Source organism: Microtus ochrogaster, chromosome 15 (genome assembly GCF_000317375.1).
Source record: "Microtus ochrogaster isolate Prairie Vole_2 chromosome 15, MicOch1.0, whole genome shotgun sequence".
NCBI classification, from domain to species: domain Eukaryota; kingdom Metazoa; phylum Chordata; class Mammalia; order Rodentia; family Cricetidae; genus Microtus; species Microtus ochrogaster.
In genome coordinates this window covers 19,006,956-19,022,367 of record NC_022017.1, presented here as the reverse complement: position 1 = coordinate 19,022,367, position 15,412 = coordinate 19,006,956, and positions in this window count along the sequence as shown.

Below are 15,412 nucleotides of genomic sequence, written 5' to 3'. Positions count from 1 at the left end.
AAAAAATAAAGAAAATCTCATTTCTATCACACTCCAGAAAATTTTGTTTTATTTATAAGCATTATTTTCTTGTAAAAAAAATGGTAGTTTTTCATATAGAAAAACATCTTCTAATGTGTTTGTTCTGAGAATCCAGGCAGTGGAAAAAACACCCCTCTGATTTATTTAGAAAATATAGGTTTTTTTCTTTTTTCCTTTATCTTTTTTTATTTCCCCAATGTTTCTTGAAATTAATTAATTTTAATACCTAATATTTCATAACTGTAATTTTCTGGAGAGTGCTCGTTTAAGGAGTTGATGAAATATGCTTCCAACCCAGCCTCCGCATTTTTTTCTAAATAGAAACAAGATTTAGTTTTTAATGAGTTAAATTCAGAAATTAGTTTATGGCAAGACAAGATTAGATTTCTACATTATTTATCATATTTAAAAATGGATTTTCTATGTTATTTTCTAGAAGTAAATTTGCTGCTCTGGGTAATATATGCCCGGTTCTACAGTACTATTACTCATCGTTTGAATCTGGGAATGAACAACATAGCTCTCCATCTGGCTGTGTTCTCCTTTGGCTCACCAGCTTCCATGGAGAGCAGTGCCTTACAAGCAATGCCCAAAGGCATCTTACTTCCTCCTTATATTTCTTTGGACTAAAGTTTATTCTATCACAATTCTGGAAGCAGAGTTAACTGTTTGCCCTGGGATGACTGTGAAGGCACATCTGGTCCTTTCTCCTTACCAAATGCATTATACAAAGTGAAAGAGACTGGCTTGGTCCATTTATATGACATTCTAGATAAAAACAGAACTCTGGGTACAGAAAAGAGGTCAGTTGCCAGGATTTAGGTCAAAGGAGAGGGCCTAATAGAACAAGAGCTACATGAAGAACAACAGAACTGGAATCTTCTCATTTGACAAGACTCACAGAATGACCGGTCTGCAAAAGGGTAAGTTTTACTCTGTACACATTGAAACTTCTGAGCATGCGGACTGGGGAGGTGACTCAGCCATTATATGTAGGTACCGATCTTAGCAAAGGTCTCAACTTCAGTACTCAGTACTCAAGTAGTTAACTACAGCTTCAGTTTCAGGGGTCAGATGCTCTCTGCTGGACACCTTGGTATTGTGTACAGATCTACCTACCTACCTACACACACACACACACAGACACACAATTTTTTAAATGCAGTTATAGGGAGATCAGGTTACTTGAGAGATCTATTTATGATAGTATTCTAATTTTCTTCTATAACCAGTGAGATTTTAAACAAGGAATGTAACATTTTGAGTTCGCTTTCATCCTTTGCTTAAAAGAAATAATACTCCTTAATCATTCCAGGTCTCTTCCATTCCAAGTGATGATCAGTTCAAATAAGTCCAAGAACAGAAAGCAAGCTGCTGACTTAAGTGGTGAGCACTTTCTGTGGCTTAGGAGATGCTGTTAGTGGAGCCTCTTCCCTCTGGTGACTCTGGATCTCTAGCATGCTCTTCTAGTGGTGGCAGGACTCAGCAGTGATGACAGCTCCAAGCCCAGATCATCCTCATGTGTGGTTTAAAGCAACAGAGCTCCCTCTTTCCGAGTTAGCATGCACATCATACCTATTTAAGACCCATGTCTCCAGCCCACGCATCCTTCGTTATATGCTTCTAGAGGCCCTTGTGTTGACAGAAAATTGCATCTTCAACCCATAAAAATATCTACTGCTAACAAGGATATTCAAATCTTTATTTATAATAATATTTATAATATCACATACCAAGTGGCCAGGGAAAAAAGATCCCAAACTACACAAGGTTATTTGAAAGAGTTGTAATTCCTGCCACTACTCAGAGATATCCCATTATAGTATGTGTGAAATAAAAGATGGGTCATGGATAGTAACCGTAGACCATCAGAAAGCATATGAAGCAAATCCTCCATTCACTGGCTGTCCAAGATGCTGTCACCTTAGTAGAGAAGTACAGCTGCACCCAGGCACCTGGTATCCCGTCACAGATCTGACAAATGTTTCCCTTACCACAGCTGTGCTTCTTGAATGATGGAAACAATTTGCCTTTACCTGGCAAGGGTGACAATGTACATTCAAGGAAAGACCAAAGTGATTTTGTATAATGCTAGAGCCCAAGATCATAGCATTCAGGGTACAGAGGCAGGAAGACCACAAGTTCAAGATGAGCTTGTGAAAAATGCAGATAAAGAAGCTGTCTCAAAAACGAACAAAGAGAACAACTACAGCAAAGCTGTCCCTTGTAATAACCGTTTACCTCCTACACACGCTGTAATGAAATGGTCATGACTTTAAAATAATACGTGTATGTTCACTCACATTTTAGAGTCCCAAGGTCCTAAATCATTACACTGTATTATTTCTAGGCTTTGAGCTATGCTAAAAGCTATCCTTCCTCTAGAAGATCTGTGGAACTGATGGAATCCTTTGGCTCCCGGCGAAACCCCTAAAATCTTTACCCTGCCAGGCACATTCAACTTCACTGTTCTATCCTCTTGTAAAAGGATTCCCCTTTACATTTGGAACCAAGGCTGGTAAACGTAGGCCAGGTTTTCATCTCAATGCACTTAATCATACTTGTAAAGTCTTTGCCACATAAATCAGTTATGTGCAGGTTTAATAAGTTGTTATAGAATATCGGTGCGGGGGGATTATTGAATAATCTACCCAAAACATCTTCTCTAACAGTTCTCTTTCGGGAATATCAATAATCTAATTATCACAGTGATTTACTTCTTTCATGTTTAATTGAATGTCAACATTCTGTTCTATAAATTACATAGTATTTTCAAACAGTTTCAGTAGAGCTTTCCTGGAGGTGTGAATTTACAAATGACTTGTGCCTATGTAGCTATTTCATTCTAAATGAATATTTTGTCTGACCAAAGGATCGTAAGACTCAGGGAGTAAATCATATTTACAAAGCCCAGAAATCTCTTAAAACTTGCAAGATGGACAGAGCTGTTTCCTGGGCTTAAATGAGCAGTCAAAGCAGCTTATGAGATGAGAGTGGTCCATGGTTGAAGTGCTTTAAGTCATTCAGAGTGCCCAGAGATGAAGCTTCCATAACTCACAAGGCTGAGGCAGGCTCTTTGATGTTTATTTTGGTTGATTTCAATGTTTACGTGTCACAAATTAGAAACTCCCAAGTAAAGATGTTCACCTGAAGATCTGACCTGATCTCCTTGATCTGATGCAGGCAGAACCACCCATATTGTGTGTGGGCTGCACTTTCCAGGCACACTGAATCCAGGAGACATGAGAGGAAAGAGGAGGCGCAAGTCGGAAGAGAGGTACCACCACATGTTAGAACACAGATTAAATTAAATGGCTTGATTTAAGTTGTAAGAGCTAGTTAGGAACAAGTCTAAGCTATAGGCTGAGCTTTCATAATTAATAAGTCTCTGCATCATTATTTTGGAGGTGACTGACAGGACAGAAGAAAACTTATTATAGCTTTCTTTTATGGGTTTTTTTTTTTTTTTTGGTTTTTCTAGACAGGGTTTCTCTGTAGCTTTGGTGCCTGTCCTGGCACTAGCTCTTGTAGACCAGGCTGGCCTCGAACTCACAGAGATCCACCTGCCTCTGCCTCCAGAGTGCTGGGATTAAAGGCATGCGCCACCACCGCCCGGCCTTCTTTTATGTTTTTTTGGCTTCCTCTCTTGGACAGATGAAATAAGCTACATAATTTTGCTCTTTATTTAGCATCTTTACAGCAGAATAGTAATACTTATGATAAAAGTGAATCATTAAACATCTAACCCTGAATCTCCCAAAGGATCTGAAAACCCTTTAGTTCCCTTTGTGTCTGCCATCCTCTCTCTGATCTGTAGTTTGCAACATCTGAAAGGAACTAATTGTTTTATTGACACTTCAATTATTTTAATACGTCACTGTATGAGTTATTAAAATTTTTTTTCTAGACTCATTACAAATGGGAGGATACCAAGGACCCTTTCTCAGGCTTGCTCCTGCTAGACTTTCCTACCACTGCCTGGTTCCTGGCATATCATCCTAGCAATATGCCCTTATTCCTGGCAATACCACCTAGTTCCTGACATTCCATTCCTTTATCCATCCGTGTATGTCTTCCTAACTCATAGTTCATGGGAAATGCACCATACAAATATTTTTAAAACCTCCAGATTTTTTTCACTCCTAGGTAGCAGCCAGACCTTCTATTCAATCTGAGTGATTAGTCATCCCCACAAGATTGGCTACTATAGCATCCATGATTGTACCTTGCCACAGACACCATTATTGCAGTTCACAAGGTTCACTTTGGCTAAGAGTACTCACCTTCTCCCCAGAAGCCTGTCGAGTACCTTCTGGTACTTTCATAAGCTAGCTAGTAAGGAGGAAGCTTCCTAGTTAGTACCAATTTGATTTCCCCATTTTCCATGACCAAAGTGTGTCCTGTTGGTTTTACTATCAATTCCTGATGGCCACAGTAGTCTCTTGTTTTGGGAGTCTCCCAGACACCACTGGCCAGCAACCCCCCAAAATATGTCATCTATCTAGCATTGGACTTTTTATTTGAAGACCTACATCTTCTAGGAAGAGCATTATTCCTGACACTGGTGAGTTCATTGGCATTATAAACAGAACTCGGTGGGCTTCATATAACAACCAAAACAAAAGGACACAAAGTCAGGATGGGTAGAGGGTAGATCTGGGAGAAGTAGGGGTTGAATCTGATCAAAATATACTGTATATATATATCAAAAATTCTCAAAAATTAATTAAAATAGCATATTAACAGTAGCTACATAAAGATTTCTCTGGAGAGGAAAATTAATTCCTTAGTTGAGAAACTCAGTTTCCATTCACCTCTTCCATCACAACTTATCCAACCTGTATACACTTCGTTTGTACCATATTCTCCTATCTGTATTCTTTTACATCTTTGTGCAATTTGTATAGAATTCTTTGGCTTCTTCCTAAGGCTCCTGTGTAGTTTTCTTTAGATTATCTTTAAAATCCCTTTCCCCCGTCTTAGGACAATTAAATCCAATCTTCTTACAATAGATTCTTACTGACTTGAATTTGTTTTACCTCCAAAGCTCTAAGATCCTCTCAGAAATGATATATAAGTTAAGATGTATTTGATTGTTAGCAATGTAAAATTCAATCCATGAGACATTATTTTCTCATTAAAAGCTCTGATCTTGAAGTTGGCATTGCTAACTGTTCAACCGTATCATTGGTCTCATTGGGCTTAAAACTTTCTTACAACTCAAAATACAACTCACTTGGAATTTCATGGTTTGGGTAGTGTGGTAAAACATAAGGCAGCAGAGAGAAAAAGAACATCAGCTTTAAGTGTCCAAAAAATCAACAAAGGTCATAACTAGATGGCTCAGGTTATAAGAGAGAGGTTTGAAATGGGGGCACTGGAAGGCATCTTTGTTTGTGTGGTGAAATCAGAGACACCAGGAAATGCAGCAGTTTTCAGGGATAAGGTTATGATAGAGAGAAAATAAAGTTCTCTTAGAAACCAAAGGAAAACACCAGCTTGCCTGCTTTACAAACCAGCAGGCAGACAAGCTATAACACTGCTCATGGAATAAACAGTTAAGTTAGCAGAAGCAAACCACAGCCAGATAAAGTTCATAATTAGTTCAATACATGTGCCACAGCCTCATAAAACTACACAGTTGACCCAATGCACGCTACAGCGTTTCTAAAGGTGGCTATGCTGCCCAGCCACCAGCACTTTGAACCTGTTCTGCTATTATGCTGATTTTCCAATGTTAAGCCAATCTTGTGTTGGATTGCACTGGTAGATGATCTATTTTTATATGCAGTTGTTTTTATTGAGCAATATGCTAATAGGGATTTTTCTGTGTGTGTCGATATCCATGAAGGATAGTAATCTCTATTTTTTTTATCTTTATAACTGTAGATTCAATGGCATGGCAATCTAGACTTAATAAAATAAGTCAGGAAATGTTGCTTTTTCCATTGTCCCCAAGAATTTAGGTAGGATTGGAGTGTTTTTCTTTTGATCACTGTAGTCCTCAGTTTTTGGTTTTGATTTTTTTGTTTTGTTTAGTTTTTGTGTATGTTTTTGGGAACAAGGTGTCTGTCTGTGTAGCTTTGGCTGTCCTGGAATTCGCTCTGTAGACCAGGCTGACCTAGAACTCATAGAGATCCATCTGTCCCTGCCTCCTGAGTGCTGGGATTAAAAACGTGCACCACCACCACAGCTAATGCTCAGCAAAATAAAAATCAGTGGATGAAGATAGACTAGAGGCACCAAATGTTCTGCGTCGTTGTAAATTGTATGGAGCTAGGTACCTGAAATGGTAAGAGAGTTTGTCGGTTCCCTTTTTTTGTGCCTGAAGCATATTGAGAAACTGGATCAAAGGTGATTTCCCAGAGACTTCTGAGTCAACATTGATTTACAAGGCTGTGAGGATGGCTTGGTTGGTAGAATGCTCATTTTGCAAGCACAGGGCCCTGAGTTCAATCCTCAGAATTACTGAAAAAAAAAATTGGCATTTGGCACAGGTTTTGAATTCTGTTCTGGGAAAATGAGGGAAGAAGGATTCTTGGCATAATTAGCCAGTCTGGTTTAGGTGGAAAGCTTCAGGTAATTGAGAAACCATAATTCAAGGGACCTGGAAGGTGTTCCTAATAAACTCACATTTCTTCTCTGACCTCCCCAAACAGAAGTAGAGTCCAGACACATACATGTGTCTGCTGGTAAACACATGCACATATATACCACCATACACATGTAGCATGAATTATAATTGTTCTTAATAATAAAAACTTGAAGTCAGCTATCAGGGAGTGAAAGCTGAAGAATTAGAGAAGCAGAGTAGCCAGCCACTAGCATTCTTACCTCTACCAATGCTCAGACCAAAAAGGCGATCCTGTCCTCAGACTGCATCTTCAGACTGACTGCTGAAGACTGCTGCCTCAGACTACACTGCTTTATATTCCTCTCTCTGCCCAGCCATATCACTCCTGTCTCCACCTCGCTAGTTCTCAGATTAAACGTGTGGGATACCAAGTGCTGAGATCACCTTTGTGTGAGCTCTTCTCTTTTAGACAGATTCAATCTTGTGTAGTCCAGGGTGGCCGTGAATTCATAGAAATTCATTGGTGTCTGTCTTCCAAGTCCTGGTATTAAAGGTGTGTGCTATCACTTCCTGGTCTCTAGTGGCTTAGCTCTGTATTCTGACTTTCAGGCAATGCTTTATTTGTTAAAACACAAACAGACTATCATCACACACACACGTATAGACATATGCACATATGCACTAAAGATTCACAAAATGAAGATAACTAAGCTCAACATTTTTCACTTAATTTTCATTTGCAAGTGTAATATTGTAAAAAATCCTTTTATTGAGTATATTTCAGTACACTGTTATTCTCTCTCTCTCTCTCTCTCTCTCTCTCTATATATATATATATATATATATATATATATGTAAATCTAAGTTGCAAGAAGGCATTATCCATATAAAAAGAAAATTTCCTCAAGGGCTATACAGGGTAATAATGAAGCTTACATATGATATTTTATATGAGATCCATGTAACAAAGAAAATAATAATCTCCTCAGTGTCCAGTGATTTTTAGACTCTTACAAACTATACAGTGCTCAATGGAAGGGACGTGAGTAACTTTATTTACTTGAGATACTACTTCTTGTTCCTGAGAAGAACAGGGTAATTTGAGAATTGTAACAGGAATCAATGAAGATGGGATGGACTTCTTTAGAAAAACTGTGCTTCAGACAGATGGTCAACATCTAGAGATCTCTCCATGTAGTCAGCAGAGAGGCATGTCCTTCCTATGAAACAGTCTTTTGTTCCTCTCTTACTCTGTGTTGGAAACAACATACACAGCAGACTGTTTCCACTAGGCTTTTTGATTCTTGTTCACTCTTCTTCCTAAGGGAATACCCAAATTCTAGAATGTATGGGATGCCTTAAGACTTTCGAGACTTTATAAACAGTTTACATGTTCCCCAAACATCCTAATTCAGCACTGACTTCTTGCTTTTCTTTCGTGAGATCTTTGGAAAGATGACATAACACATGTATGGAACTTTGAGTCATCTTGATTTTTTTCCTGTGAGATCTAAACTTCCATCTTGAGAGTAAAGTCCTAATTTTCTTTTTCTCAAGCCTTCTCTCTGTCTCTCTCTCTGCCCTCTGAAGAGATAACCATTGCTCTCCCTTCCTTCCTTTCTTCCCTTCCCCCTCTTCCCTTCTCTCTCCTTTCCTCTCTCCCCACCATCTCTCTATCTTTATCTCTTCCCTCCATAATCCCCTTATACTTACAACCTTTCCGATACCTACTAAATAAACTCTATACCCAAGTTCTCTCTGCATGGTGTATCTGTCTGTTCTTCAGACGACCTCCCAGGGTCATGCTGCCTTGAATCTTTCAGTACTTTATCATTTTTTCTTTTTGGATTAGTTTATTTGGGTCTTTAAACAAATTTTGAGAATGATAAAAAAAAATTACAAGTTCAGAAATACAACTGAGAGGTAGATTTTCATTTATATAACGTAACAATGAAATCATGTCTTTACTGCTTAGGCTTCATGATAGAGATTTTTGAAACTTTATAATTTGAAAGTACAAAATCAAATACATGCAATGATTCTGAAGAGAGGGAACATTAAATAAAAACAAATTAAAACATGCCAAACATATTCAGAACATCTCTGAGTTCACAGAATTTTCAGAAAATAACTGCAAACTCACACATAATCCATCTTAAGTGCTAGTGATATGATTTGTGTGCAGCGAAGGAAGCCACAAATGCTATTATCTTGGAAAAGCAATTAGCATAAATCACTGGTATTAAGTGAGTGTCATCAGAGTTACCCACTAGTCTAAATGTTTATTCACATTTGGGGAGAGACATTGTTTATTCTTAGGCAAAGAGAATTAATTTAATTCTAATATCTAGGACCATGCCATTTTGCTTTGTAAAGCAAACAGGAATCTTAAAGTAATCCATAAGATTGTTTAGCTCCCTACAGTTATTAGCTTAGATCCTCTTGGGCCAGTGGGAAAAGTTAATCCTAAGAAAACTCATGTCCCATGGAAGCTTGCAAGGTGTTGATGCAGATACCATTTAAATCCCAAGGAACAGAAATTAACTAATGGTCTTGAATGGTTTACAACATGCCTCACGAAATACTGAAAATACTTGGAAGTTTACACTCTACCTCAGTTATGAGTTAGGTGACTCTTTGTTGCTAGGCTAGTGCTGGAATTTGGTGGTTAAGGATTGTGGGTTCAAAGGTGAAGGTGAGAAGATTGTTCTAGAGTCTTTGTTGTCCTACTACAAGACTCTGTGCACACGGAAGTCGTCCTTATATTCACCCTTAATTCTTAAGCACAAGGATTTCTTAAAATTTTTAATATCCAGTTCCAAATTCTTAAACTAGCTAAAGTACATGATAACATTTAGAATGTCTTACTTCTTTTGAAGAATAACTTTCAAAAACCGACCCAAGAACCAAGCAAGAGATCATGTTTTAGAGAGTGACTGCAAAGCCGCATCCAAAAAGAGCAAGCTGGTGTCTGAGTCCTGTCTTCTAGGATGTTCTGAGAAGATAGAAATTCCCTTTGCGTATGGGGTGTCAAGTGCCATGGAGAGTGAAATGCAGCCAGGACGAGGGAACGCTGTTTTTAAGTTTTATTTAATAATCAGTTAACAGCTCAGTATCCTCGAGTGATTGACTAGTGGCTACAATATCGGTCACAAAGCTACTTATTTAAATAGTCAAAGGACCACTAATTGCTTGGCGATCATAGGAAAGAGGAAACAATGAAATTGAAGCAATCTAGTTCCTCTGGTCCCACTCTATTAGGTATTTGTTTCCTCATTAGGGTGGCAGAACAGACAACATAAGCTACTTAAAGGAGAAAGAATTTGGCTCACATGTCAAGTACCATCAGTCAACAAGGATGGCAATGGGGCCAGGGGATATGGCACTACTTAGTTCTTGTTGGGGGACTTTGTTGACTTCTTAACAGCCTCAGGCATCCAGGTAACTCTCCCAAATGCTCAGCAGTGGGCAGAGGCTGTTCACCTAGGAAGGAGGCTCTTGGTCAGCTCTGCCCATTATCTGAAGCTGCTGGTTCCCTGACCAACTTAAGACCAGAGAGGTGGTGAATTGACGCCATGCTGATCTCGATTTGCTTTTGTAAGAGAATGAAATGTCTGCTGCTGTTGAGGGTGATGTACTTACAAACTACACCATTGGCAAGGTGGGAAGCTACAGTGCTGTTGCTATGGGGATGTTTGCCTACCTGGTGAGACAGTCTAAAAATGCTAGCTATGTAAGCAAACCCTGCTTACAAATACCTGCCTAGAAGACAGGACTCTGACACCAGCTTGCTCCCTCGGGATGTGGCTTTGCAGTCACTCTCTAAAAGGTTTGACAACTGCCAAAAAAAAAAAAAAATCTTGTATATTTCTAAAGATTGAAAACTTAGTACTAAAATGAGCTTACCACTCCACTCATAAGACAAAGAAGACAGCAATAAAAAGGATTATGTCTGATGCTAATATCTATATCTGTATCTATAGCTATAAAATCTACAGCTATATAATTTGTAGGAAAACTAGAGTCTCACATCCTCCCCACTGAGTTAATTTTTTCTCCAGAGATATGAGGTCTGTGCAGAATATTTTCCCCTTCAGTGTATGCAACAGTCTGTGTTTTCTAAAGCAATCTACCACACCTGTTCACTCACCCTGAGAAATCCATAAATGCATATCAATACATGATCAAATCATTCTCAGTGCTTTAAAGATATATTTACTTTTTGTTTAGCACAGAAAGTAACAAGTTTCCTTGTAGCATTTTCAGATACACAGTACCTTGACCAGTCCTCCTCCCCCACCTCGCTTTCCCCATGCCTGTTTGTATCCATCTTGCCCCCAGTATTCCCATTTCCAATTTAATGTCATTTATGTTCTATTACACCCCTGTAAAAGCACTTGTCTCTCTTATGGGCCTCTTTATAGCTTTATAACCTATACCCACATATCCCTATAAATGCACAGATGTAAAAGGTAAAGATTATATCTGCAAGTGAACAACACTGTATTTGTTTTCCTGAATGACCTCACTCTTTCCAATTTCATCCATTTGCCTATAGATTTCATAATTTCATTTTTCTTTACAGCTGTGTCAAGTTTCCTTTTGTACATCTTATATGTCATACATTTTCATTATCTATTCATCAGTTGACAGATGTCTAGGAGAGTTGTTTTGGCTATTGGGAATACAGCAGCAATGACTATGAATGTGTACGTATCTGTTGTAGACATAGAGTCCTTTGTATAAATGCCAGGACAAGTGTGTAACTGGGCCATACAGTAATTCTATTTTAGTTTTTAGAGAAACCTCCACATTCAATTCCACAGTGGCTCTGCCAGTTCACCATCCCGTCAACAGTGAATAACAGTCATTCTTTCCTCATATCCATATTTGTACGTTGGCTGTTTTTTTTTAATGACAGACATTCTGATTGGGATGAGATAAACCTCAAAGTACTTTTAATCTGAATTTATATAATGTCTAAGGATGTTAGAGCAGTTTTAAAAATATTAGTTGACCAATCATGTCTCCTCTTCTGAGAGCTATCTGTGCAGTACATTGAGCCATTTATGAATTGGTGTGTTTTGTTTTTCATTTTGCTGTTTCATCTTTGTGGTTCTTTATATATCCTAAATCTCAATTGCCTGTCTGAGTTTACCAGGGAAGAATTTTCTCCCATCCTGTAGGCTGGCTGTGTGTTCTGCTGGTAGTCTGCTTGCTGTACAGAGTTTTTTATACTCACCAATCCCTCTGACAGTCTCCTTGCTGTACAGAAATTATCACTTTCACCGAATCCCATTTGTCAATTCCTGTGACTGTTTCCTATGTGATTGACATTCCATTTACAAAGATCTTGCCCCTCCAGACAACACCTCCTGCTTCAATCTCTGATCTTCAGTTTTTCATTTAGCAAGAAAATTATTCTCCTAATGATCTATATCCTGTTTGACTATCTATATTCTATTCATTATCTTCACCACTTTATAATTTAATACGAAATAGGCACTTGGACCTCTGCTTGCTTCAGCCCCTCCTCCAAAAATACCTCTGTCCCCTTGGGACTTGGCCTCCTGGTACAGACCCAGGCCCATTACTTCCCTACTAGTTTTTTGCTTCCTCACAGACACTCCTTTTAAACCCAATCCATTCCTTTGTGATTTCTCACCCACCTCCCTGCAGAACGTCTCTTTACCAGAAACCTAACAGCCATCACACTTGGATGGGACCTAAGTAGGTTAGCTGAGCTTACCTTCTGATGCTTTGATACATTCTCTCTAGCATATCCGCACTTGGACTGCAGCTGTAGCTGGACTTCCCCCGCCCATCTTCTCAGTCCAACTATATTCCCATGGATCCTGTCATGCCTGGACCCATGGAACCTAGACCCCTGCCTGCCTCTGCTGACCTCAGAGGAGCCAGATCCCAAATCCTGCTTGTTAGGAAAAATCCTAAGATGAGCTGCTCTGCTGACACAAAGAAAACCAATCAAGCCAAATCAAATCAAGTTAACACGCCCATGTTTTATTAAATGCAAGACTCTCGGGTGGCTGGGAGCATGGCAGGGGAGACAGAAAACTGGGGAGCACACTCAAAACCCAGGACCACATCTTCCTCTTCTCGGTATCTGCTTAAATATCCTGTGGGAGTGGTCCTGACCCTCCCCAGGGGAAGGGTCAGGACATGGCATGCTGGGAATTGGAGTCTAGACCAACACAACTCTCAGGCCAGGGGTTTGCCAGGGTCTGGGATGACTCCCAACTTAACATCACATTCCAGACTCTTTGGATATAAGGGTGACAGGAAGTTGAGGTGATAATTATGACCAACATTTTAGGCTCTCTTTGGAAAAAGGGGCGTAGACTCAAATCTGGCTACTGGGCATGGGATGACATGTGGGGAGGGGGAGCTGAAAGTTGGCCAGCTCACACTCAGTGAAAGGCATGGTTGGAGCAGCATCCTGTTTCTTGTGAAAGACCTGGATAAATCCAGACACCCCCCCCCCCGCAGAAAAAAATAGAGCCAAAAATGTAACCAGGGAGAGAAAAATCAGAAATCTAGATTAACTGGTTCAGTGACTCTGTTTCAGGAACTACCTGAAGATAAAGTTAGATTATAATCTTTTGAATAATCTTGAGAAACAGGGAGTGACCCCCTTGTGATTATTACTGGTATTTTCAGAATTGTCCAATGACACCCTCCCTACCCCCTTTGGATTACTGAGTTGTGGTTTCTTCCCTTAAATACCCCTTCTTCAAGCTACTCAAGGTTGAACTCTTCCCCTGCGTGGGATATGAGTCTCAGCCCCAGCGCTGATACCTGTCAATAAACCTCATGTGATTGCAACAAGGACTGTCTCTCATGAGTTCCTGGGGGGTCATGCTATCCCAAGACTTGAGTGAGAGTCTCCCCAATCCAGAGGTCTTTCAGTTGTAGTCCTCAGGCCTCTGCCTTTTGAAGAAGATGCAAAGGCAGGTGGCTAGGAGAAAAAAGTATTGTTATTATTGGCCCTATGAAATGGGGCTGGCCATGGGATGGGACACAATAGCAGATGAAGCCAGATTTTAGTTAGCAGGTGTCCTTGATCCAGAAGAGCTGGCAGGTGTCTTTGATGTAACAAAACAGCTGGTACCAATGATGAAGTCCCAGGAAGTTAGGCATAGCAGGTTGAGGGAACTGGGATGACAGATTCTCAAGACTGCTTCCTGTTTATTTGTGGGCATTGAAGTCTTTCTGGGGGGCTGAAATAGCTAGGAGCTGTTCACATCCTGGGGTAGCTGGCGGCTTTACTCCTAACCAGGATTTGTGGTGTGGAACTGTGCATCCTTGAACTTATTCATAATTGTAATTTGAAGTTCCTGTCTTGTGTCTCAACATTCCTCCAAGACAAGAACTTCAAATTACAATTATGAATAAGCTCAAGGACCTTAGAGGGTGTGGATACATGCCTTAAAGAAGACTGTGAAAACACAAACAATTAAAGATAAGAAGATGCACTTTAACAAAGAATTCGAATTTATTTAAAGAAAGGAAAAACAGCCAAAATGAAAGCAAATCCTTAATCAAAAGTGCTCGTCAGGTCAAACAAACAACTCATAGAGAAAGAATGGAAGAGAAAATTTAGGTCTTATTTGCAAGTGATATTATTTGTACATAAAATGCCCTAAGGACTCTGCCAGGAAAACTCCAACAGATGATAAACACTTTTAGTTAAGTAGCAGATTTCAAAGTTAACACACCTAACCAGTAGCCTTCCTATATAAAAATGGTATGCATGGAATAATACTGGGAGGGTATTCTAGTGATTTCTAAAATCCTGAAATTTTCCCGCGTTTATTTTTCCACAACTTTTATACCCAATACAAATGGGGAGGGGGTAACAAAAGACTTTATTAACATGATACAAAAGATAACTCACACAATCAGTCACTTTATCACTCTGAAACATTAAATCATTAGCATTCTGTTGTCTAGGTAGCAAAGCTGCACTAGATCACAGATGCTGAAGACAGCCTTCCTCAGGTGATCTCATAGTTACAAAAGAGGGAGCAGAAGTACATTTGCATATCCTGGCCACCTCTCGGGATAGCATGGACCTGCTAGAATGAGCTATTTTAATGTTAAAATAACCAAGCAATCACATCCTTTGTTGGGACTTGCAACTATGCTTATCAATCATTCGAGTAACCTCCTTACAAGGTGGAAATGGGCCCATATTTCTCAGGCTCCACATGGATGTCTGGCTTTTTACCAAGAGCCAAAAGTGTACACTGGAGATAAGAAAGTATCTTCAACAAATGGTGCTGGTCAAGCTGAATAGCTACATGTAGAAGAATGAAAGCAGATGCACAGCTATCAACTTGTGCAAAACTCAAGGCCAAACGTACACGCACATAAGCCCGAATACATTGTATTTGAAAAAAAAGAGAAAAATAGGTGGTAATTCATTGGTAGAAGAAAGGATTTTTCAGAAAGGACTCTATTAGTACAGGCTAACCTTTCCACAAAGTCATAATAAACACTTTTAAACAGCAATAATTCTGTGAGCAGAATGAATGTCATGGTACAGCACAAGTCTTGAAGTCAGACATGTTATCTTTGCATCTGTCCAGCCTCAAAATTGCATTGTTCGTGTTAAAGAACTGAAATCTAGAAGGATTTAAGAGTCAAGGGTTGAAGAGGGCTGTTGTGCTTCCTGGGTATGAAAAGGACCACTGAGCACAGGGAACCTGTGGTTGCTTATATCTAACCTGTATGATATCAAGTCAGTCAACATCCCAGCATGGATGGAGGACCCACCCCTAGCTGAGGCATTATTGA